General features: G+C 36.4%; 1 non-coding gene across 1 annotated transcript; it reads right to left on the bottom strand.

Moving 5' to 3' along the window:
• Nucleotides 1-270: 270 nt before the first annotated feature.
• On the bottom strand, nucleotides 271-344 carry TRNAM-CAU (transfer RNA methionine (anticodon CAU)). Its single transcript has one exon. It is a non-coding gene; the product is annotated as a tRNA-Met (tRNA).
• Between the last annotated feature and the right edge of the window lie 8,874 nt (nucleotides 345-9,218).

The following is a 9,218-nucleotide window of genomic DNA, read 5'->3' as shown; positions in this document are numbered from 1 at the left end:
GATAGATGCCACGGGAGCCTCAGCATTGTTGATGGAGCGGGAGCATTGCTACACCGGGCAGTTGATGGGAATAACGTTGGGCTAGCTACAACTGTTCCTTCTATTTCAATAGGTGGATAATATTCTGATGGATTGTTATCGTGTATTGCTTAATTGAAGCATACCAAGCCTTTCATTCATTTTATTGAAAGGCTTGGTATGCTTCAATTGTTTGGTGTTATTCTTCATACTTCTTCCCATTCCATCAATAATGGATATGTGCAGTTCCCCTGCATCCAGCAGGAATTGAACCTGCGATTTCGCCAATTATGAGTTGGGCGCTTTAACCATTCAGCCATGGATGCTGGATAAAGATTATCAACATTTTCATTCTATAATATGAGTATAGACTCAGATCTAAAATTGGGTAGTTCGGGATTGGGACCCATTTACATTCTTTCTCTCATACTTGATTCATGTCAAATATTCTCAATAGACATTCAAATAACATTTCATTGAATTAATTTGATAATAAGCCATGGACGAAACAAAATATGTGAATCAATTAGAATTGATTGTATTTATTGTTCGGTCCTTTGGTCTTCCACTCATGGTGGGTGGGATAATAATTAAGAAGTTGACGTAAAAATATAATAATTTGATCTATTTCAAAGGAGTATATTCATGTTCCTATTTCCCTAATATAATACTTTCTGGCTCGATATTTTCATTAATATATAGTCTCATTCCTACCTATTCTTGCATCCTTTATTTCCAGAGCTTTGGCTCCCATTGGTCAAGAACCGGACTACTAGTTACGAATCAAGTATCGAACCAATGGGAAGATACTTGGATCCGATCTAAGATCATTATATGTTCGCTCCAGTTCTTGTTGTTCTTGATGTTGGAACAGTCTCCCTTTCTCTATGGGCTATGAGTTCTAGTATACAGGGTATATCTGCATTTATAGGAGCTTCAATTCTCGTGCTTATTTTCATCGTTGGTTCAGTCCATGCGTGGCGAAGAGGAACATTGGAATGGTCCTTAATTTTTGAGTGGGGGAGGGAAGTACAAAATGACATAAAGCCAATGATGAATCCTATGAAGTTACCTTTACTCGATCAAACAATTTTGAATCCAGATATTTAAACTACCCCAAACGATCTGTCGAACGAATTGGGCCAGACTCTCCAGTTTATGAACGCTCCTTTATAGTATTAATTGTGGTTTCATCAAATTCGCTTCATTAATAGATTCGCGATTCGACTCCGATTGTTACGGTCCGGTACCAAGATCTGGACCTAGACGAGCTTACCTCATTATAACAGCGGGGACTGTGACCATGAAAAAGGCTCCTTCTGTAGTGAGATTTCAAATGCCGGAACCAAAATATGTAGTTGCCCTGGAGCATGTACTATCACAGAGAAATGTTTGGTACAGATTATTATAGTACCGTTCGCAAAGTAGATAAGTTAATTCTTGTGGATGTCTATTCGCCAGATTGCCCACCTGAACCAGAGGCTATTATAGATGCTATAACGAAACTTCGTGAAAGAAAATAAAAGATAGTTCGATGGATATATGAGGCCTATGAGAGCAACAGTTTTGAAGAGCATGACGGAAAAATTCAAAAGAATGGAGTGTCACAGTATGAGAGCAGCAGTTTTGAAGAGCATGATGGTGAAGTTCAAAAGAATGGAGTGTCACAGTGTCCACTTAGTCGTAATTCTGAGGACTATGAGAGCAGTAGTTTTGAAGAGCATTATGGAAAATTTCAAAAGAATGGAGCGTCACAGTGTCCACTTAGTCCTAATTCTAAGGACTATGAGAGTAGTAGTGATGAAGAGCGTGATGTTGAATTTAAAAAGTATGGAATGTCACGTTGTCTAGTTAGTCCTAATTCTAAGGACTATGAGAGCAGCAGTGATGAAGAGTGGGATGATGAATTTCAAAAGATTGGAGTGTCACGGTGTCCACTTAGTCCTAATTCTGCAGACTATGAGAGCAATAGTTATGAAGAGCGTGATGATGAATTTCAAAAGAATGGAGTGTCACTGTGTCCTCTTAGTCCTAATTCTAAGGACTATGAGAGCAGCAGTGATGAAGGATAGGATGATGCACTTAGCCCTAATTCTAATGAGTATAAAGGTTGCAGTGACAAAGGATGTAGCATCTTCAATAAGTAAACAGTCACATTTTTTACGTAGCCCTGATTCTATGGACTATGAGAGTAGCACTGACAATGCACATGAGGAAGGATATCCATTAAACATCGAGTCAGATTTTCCATTCAGTCTGAATTCTAAGGACTACGACAGTAGCACTGAAGAAGCGGAAGATGAAGAATATCCTCCAAGTCAATATTTGAAAAGCAGAACTGATCATAGTGTGGATAACATTCCTCTTAATGATGATGAAAAACCTTATACAAATGATGATCCAATGATGGAGATGTTGCCAAGAAATATTATATCGAGGAGTAGGAGCAGACCTTTTCGTATCAATGCAAGTTGTTCTAGTTATACAAGGGGTAGAGCAGAATATCTGATGAGAAGAAGTTCTATCAGTGCTCTCATTTCAAGTGAATGTTGCCAAAAATATTGCTTGAAACATATGGATTTCAAATTTGCATTAGAAAGGAGGAAGAGATATTTGTCAATGAATAAAAGCATGCAAAATTCATATTTAGTTGGGTGCATGCAATCTACATTGTCAGGTTATGATTATCATATTGGGACTTTATTTATCTGTAGAAAATCTTTCAAAATGTTTCATTCGATTGGGAATTTTCATCTCTCGATAATTCAAGAAAATTTGGAAAAGGATCCCACATTTTATTCAGAAGTACGTCATAAAAGACAGTTTGGGCCATTATCAAATACTACAATGTCATGGATGAAATATTTATTTTCAAAGCATGGAGAGTGTATGCCAAATAGAGAGACAATACATATTCTAGATATTTTTTCAAGACGAGAAATCTACAACTTATACAAAGAATATGCAGAAGGTGCTGAGGGACATGGCCAGTTTATTACATATCAATATTTTGTGAAAGTATGGAAGAAAGAATTCAACAATGTCCGTATTCCTAAGAAGACAAGGATGGGGATTTGCAGTACATGTGCTTCTCTAAAATCAAAAAGGGACAAATGTGAAGGGTCAAAAAGAGGTAAGCATTCATAAATTTAACTTTTAAAATTGTATAGTCATCAACTATGAAAACATATTTCTTAATGAATTTCTTTTATGTTGTGTAGATTTAATTGTCAAAGAACTTCAGGATCATCGTGAACAACAAACAAACAAAAGGAAGAAGTTGTACAAGCATCGAAAGAAGTGTTATGATAATCCAAATAAATATTTGGGTTTGATAATTGATGGTATGGACCAGAAGAAAACACTTTTACCACATTTTGTTCGCACACCCAAAAATTTACAGGAGTAAAATTTTATTCAATTTCACTTGGTCGGTTGTATGGTCTTCAATGGGAAAATGTTGCCAAGGGTGTACTTCAGAGCTCCAAATATTCATATTGATGCAAATCTGACCATAACCATAATTCATGATGTGATTTCTCATTGGTCTGGTACTCTTCCTGAAGTTTTGTATCTACAATTGGACAACACTTGCCGTGAAAACAAAAATCAAGTTGTTTTTGGATATCTAAACATGCTTGTTGAATTGAGAATTTTTCAAAAGGTAAAGGTTGGTTTCCTTCTTGTTGGGTACACTCATGACCATATTGATCAGATGTTCAAACGTTTTTCAGTCATATTGAGGAGGAAGAAAGTTGGGAGCTTGCCATCACTAATTGAATGTCTTAAGAAATCATACACGCCAGAGCCTACTTTTGATGTGTTGGAAGAAACTGTTGAAATGCGAAGGTTTATTTTGGGATCATATGGCGAGGGGAAATGCATTGAACAACTTAATGACATTAGCTTCCAAAATCAATTTCGTATCAAAAAAATTGATGGGAAAACACTAATATGGGGCAAGAAGTATTCAACTACTGCAGAATGGGCACCATCATCAGGTTTGCAATTTTTGAAGTTCATTCCAGATCATCCAATATTTGCATCAAAAATATTGTTATTACAATCAATTGGTGAAGTTCAGAATGCATGCAGACAAAATAGAGATATAAATTATTCTGATTGCCTGGAAGAAATTAAAAAATGTATTAGATATACATATGAGTACTTTGACATTGCTGATTTAGTTTGGTGGGAGTCATTTTTCAATAATCAAAGTGATATCATTTCAACAACAAAAAATGAAGATATACCTTTGAAAAATCCATTTATTTGGCTACAAAATGTGTCAAATGAACATGAGGAAATAAACATTGTTAAATAGCAACAATCTCAAGGTATTATTAATTCTTCACAAGCAGAGGAAAGAGAGATGTATATTGGTTCCAGAAGATCTCGTGCACAACATGAAGCCATGGAAGGCCTTTACAGGGGTTCAGTACATGATATTAAGGAGGGTTGCATGATTGTAGTGCTAGCATATGGAGATCCCAATGGCTATCCATTCTAGGTTACTAAAGTTATAAAGGTCTTTACAGAAAATGAGGATGTTACAAGTGTTGAAGTACATTGGTATGCCACAAATACACACCCATTCAATGGTGTATATAAGCCAGAGATGGTAGTTGACAAAAAAAATTGCAGAAAGAGAAAAAGAAAGGGTGAAAATATAAATCGCCGCCGCACAGACATATTAAAATTGGAGGATGTTGAGATACTTGTTTATGACTTCAATTTAACAAAGAGAGGAACTCTTCGCTTCAAGATGATAGAGATTCTGAAAAGGTTGTTACCAGAAGGAACAGTGTTGAGATGGGAGTCTGTTGAAACCAGCCGTAGATCTAGAAGAATTTTGAAACCTGAAGTGTTGGGCATGCATGTGGACTCAGATGGGGCACTAGTTGATGAAAGAGAAGAATATGGAGCATCTTTGTCAACATCCAGTCACTCATCTGAAGATGTGAATTCTGATGGTGTGCAAGAAAATATGAGTGATTTTGAATAATTGTTTAAGACAGTTTATATAACTGATGTATGCATCGTATCTTGAAATAAAATTAATGATTTCCATGTGGTGTTAAATGAGAATTTATGAGGCATTTTTATATTGTTGGATTATATGTCTTAGTTATGATAATTTTTATTGTTTAAAATATGTACAATGCAATATTAAATTAGAGATATAATGTATGTTTTATTCAATATACAAATAATGACTTTTGAATTCATTTAGTGATGTAATTCGTTCATAATGTCATGGTTTTTTAATTTTATAGTTGAATAAAATTCAATTTCTTTTGTATCTAACATGTTATGGTTGAAAACATGTTGAATTTATACTTAGGAAAGAAAAATGATATTCTACCAAAAACATTAATGTGTTTTTTTCCTCATAAACAACTTTGTTTGGCACATAAAAATTTGGTTTTACTAACATTTTTTAAAAAGTTTGGAAATTGACCCTAAAAAAAAAATCATTGTTCCAGTATCATCACTTTCGTTTTGAAGCTATATTTTGCATGAAAATTTCATAGTAAATTTCGTAGTCACTGCCATTTTTAAAACATGTTCAAAATTGACCCCTAAAAAATAAAATCATCGTTCCATTCTACACACTTTTCATTTTTAGCATTGTTTTTGATGTTTTTTTAGGGTTTTTTGGCCAGAGTTCTCATTTTGAGTTTATAGTTCCCGTTTCAAAGTTTACATAGATTTACATCAAAGAAAAGGAGAATAGGGTAGTAGATGCTCTTAGCATGAAGGTCCAGGTAAATCACATAGCATCTATGAGCTCCTATGGGAAAGACTTACAGGATAGGATTTTACAGGCAGGACAACAGGATGTCAGGTACATGGATATTATGCACATGTTGCAGCAGAGTGCATGTATAGGTACAGATAGTGGTACATGTGCAGGTGCGCAAGATGTCAACTATTGTCTTACAATAGATGGATTGGTTAGATTTAGAGATAGGATATATGTGCCAGAAAATAGTGAGCTCAAGAAGGTGATATTGAGAGAGTTTCATGCAAAACCATATTTGGGTCCCCTAGGTTATCAAAAGACATTGACTGCAGTAAAGAAATTTTATTATTGGTTGAATCTGAAGAAGGATGTAGCAGAGTTTGTGTCTAGATGTTTCTATTGTCAGGATGTGAAGGAATATTGTAAGAATCTATGTGGACTACTACAGCCGGTTGCAATTCTAGAGTGGAAATGGGAGGTAATTTCCATGGACTTCATCACAAGTTTTACAAGGATAGTGAGACAATAGATTCCATCATGGTTGTTGTGGAAAAGTTGACAAAGGTTGCACACTTCATTCGAGTGAAGTCTACATTCTCAGCTAGCGATGTATCATATGTATTCATTGGAGATGTGGTTAGTCTACATGGTGTTCCCAAGAATATTGTGTCAAACATGGATGCAAAGTTCACTTCCAAGTTTTGGAAGGAGTTGTTTTTAGGATTGGGTGCAAAGTTGGCCTTCAGTACAGCTTATCATATACAGACTAATGGAGGGACAGAGAGGGTCAAAAGGATATTGGAGGACAGGTTGAGGATGTATGTGATGCATCAACAGTGAAAATGGGAAGAGTATCTTCCACTAGTAGATTTCACTTATAACAATGGGTATTAGGAATATTTGAGGATAAGTCATTTTGAGGCATTGTAGGGAAGGAGTTGCAATACTCCCATTAGTTGGCACAATCCAGTTAACAGGGTGTTGATTAGACAGGATATGTTGGCAGACATGGAATAGGAGATGCAAGTTATAAAGAATAGTCTAAACATAGCACAGGATAGGCAGAAGAGTTATGCCAATTGAAACAGGTTTTTCAATGAGTTCCAAGTTGGGGAACCAATGTACTTGCACATCAAACCAAACAAGAGCTCCTTATGGATTGGATCATGTGCCAAGAAAGCACCACAGTTTTGTGGACCCTTCCGTATTATTGAGAGAATTAGGCTAGTATCCTATCTGATAGTGAAATTTCATGATGTTTTCCATGTGTCATTGCTTAAGAAGTATGTTAAATATGCTGATCATGTGATTGATTGGTTTGTATTATAGATTGAACCAGAAGGAGAATTCCAGTTGGAGCCTCAGTGTATGTTGCAGAAAAATTTTCTCATGCTCTGAAACCAAGCAATCGAGCAGGTTAAAGTGCAATGGAAGCACTTTGGGCCTGATGAAGCTACATGGAAGGTGGCGGATCAGATGTGGGTTATGTATCCTTCATTATTTGCCAATTTAGTTAAGTAAGTTTTGGTACATGTTTGGTGATGTTTTGGTATATTTACATATGTATATGGATGTAAATATCACCATGAGCTATGTTATAAAGCTTCAATAAGTGGTATGTGTTTCATTTGATTATGTTGTCATGTTGGTTGGCTTTCCAGTAGGGTGATCATTGTAAATACTGCATCAAGCTATGTTATAAAGATCCATGGGAAGATTGTTTTTTCTTTCAGCGATTTTGCTAAGGTATATGTGTAATTGAACACCGACGATGGTGTGCCCCAAGGGGGAGGGTTCTATAACAGCCTTGGTAAAAATTCCATGTAATAAAAATTAATAAAGGACAAAATAATAACCACGGTTGATGGGACAATTATTCCAAGCCGAATGTTGGGCAAGCCATCCTAGTGGGTGTTAATTTGGTTTATTATGGCTAAGGAGATTTGTAAAGGAAATGGCTAAGGCTTTGGAAAGGAACAATGACATTTTTGGCACAATTATTTATGAAAATAATGGAAATTAGGAAAAAATGAAGGTGGAAGGTCACATGTTGCATGTGAGGAGGAAAATAATGGAAAATGAAGAAAATAGGGGTCTACTTGATAAAAAGGCTTCTGAGGATCAGTTTGTAACCTTTTGGCAGTTCAGTTTTGGAGCTCTCTAATTATTCTCTCTCTCTCTCTCACTTGGACAATTAGAGTTTTCTTGGAGCATTTTGGCATTGGATCAAGAAAGGCAAAGAAGGAAAGAGGAAGAAGAACTCAAGAAAGGAAGAGCGGGATCAAGCAGCTACAACATTATTTTTCTTAGGTATTGATTTGCATGTGCGTTTTCCTTGCTAGATTTGGCATGCATGGTATTGCATGTGGTTATTTTGTTGTTATTGCATGGGTTTTACGAGAAGTGACATTGTTTTTAGCCTAGCCTTGCCATTTCTGAATAGCCATGGTGTGATGGGGTTCTCATGTTTTGGTTGAGCTAGATTTCAGGATGGATTCGAAGCTGAGTGAGGTGTATCTCCAAATGATAGATCACATGGCTTAGTGGTCCCTGAACGAGACTGTGGATCACAGTAAAGCCACTAGCCTAGTAAAACTTGAGCCAGACTGTGAGTTGTGGTAAAGCCAGGATTCTATTGCCTCAGTGGGCCTACGAATCCTTACTGGTGAAAGGTAGAATATACAGTAAATACAAGAGCTAGTTTTCTCTCTGTTGGGACTAGTAATCCCGGGTTGGGATATGTGGTAAAGCCTAGAGAGTGTGTCTCTGTTTAGGGCTTGGTGGTCCGGTGTGGATTGCGGTAAATTTTGAGAGCTTAGGAGATTGGAAAATCCCTCACGGTGTAGGTGGATAAATCTAGTGGCATCCATGTTTTTTTTCCTAGTAATCAGATGGAGATCATGGTAAAGCCTGTTATTACATGTTCATTGTTCTCTCCTAGTGATCCGAGATGGATTGCGGTAAAGCCTGATTTCTATTGATGAGGGTGAGGTGGTTTAGCCTCAGGATGCCTTGATTCGTTCTTTTGGTTTGAGTCCCACATTCATGCTTGGAATATGGCATGGGGGTGAATGGATGAAGAGAGATTTGGCTCAGCCATTCTATGGTCAGGTGGAACATGGTAGTCCCATCCCGGGTTTGGATTTTGCATCATCAATATGAGGTTATTTCTCCTTGTATTTCTATGAGTATTATATTGGTTTATATGTGGATCATATGGTTGTGATTTCATTGGTATTTATGTTGCTATTATGTTGGTTATGTATATGTTTTATGATAGTGGCTATGTATGGCTCTCATCATGTTTTTACTTGTAAATGAATGGACAATGTATCTATGACCTAATAGATGATAATGCAGAAAATGATATGAGGGAAAAATGGTTCTTAGAGATTCTCAAATAAGTATGAGATCCCTATGCTTAAATATGTTGTTCACACATGTATATTACATA

This window comes from Pinus tabuliformis, chromosome 6 (genome assembly GCF_031772625.1).
Source record: "Pinus tabuliformis cultivar Carrire ecotype Pingquan chromosome 6, CPIR1, whole genome shotgun sequence".
Taxonomy (NCBI): Eukaryota; Viridiplantae; Streptophyta; class Pinopsida; order Pinales; family Pinaceae; genus Pinus; species Pinus tabuliformis.
This window is presented reverse-complemented; position numbering and strand designations above follow the sequence as displayed.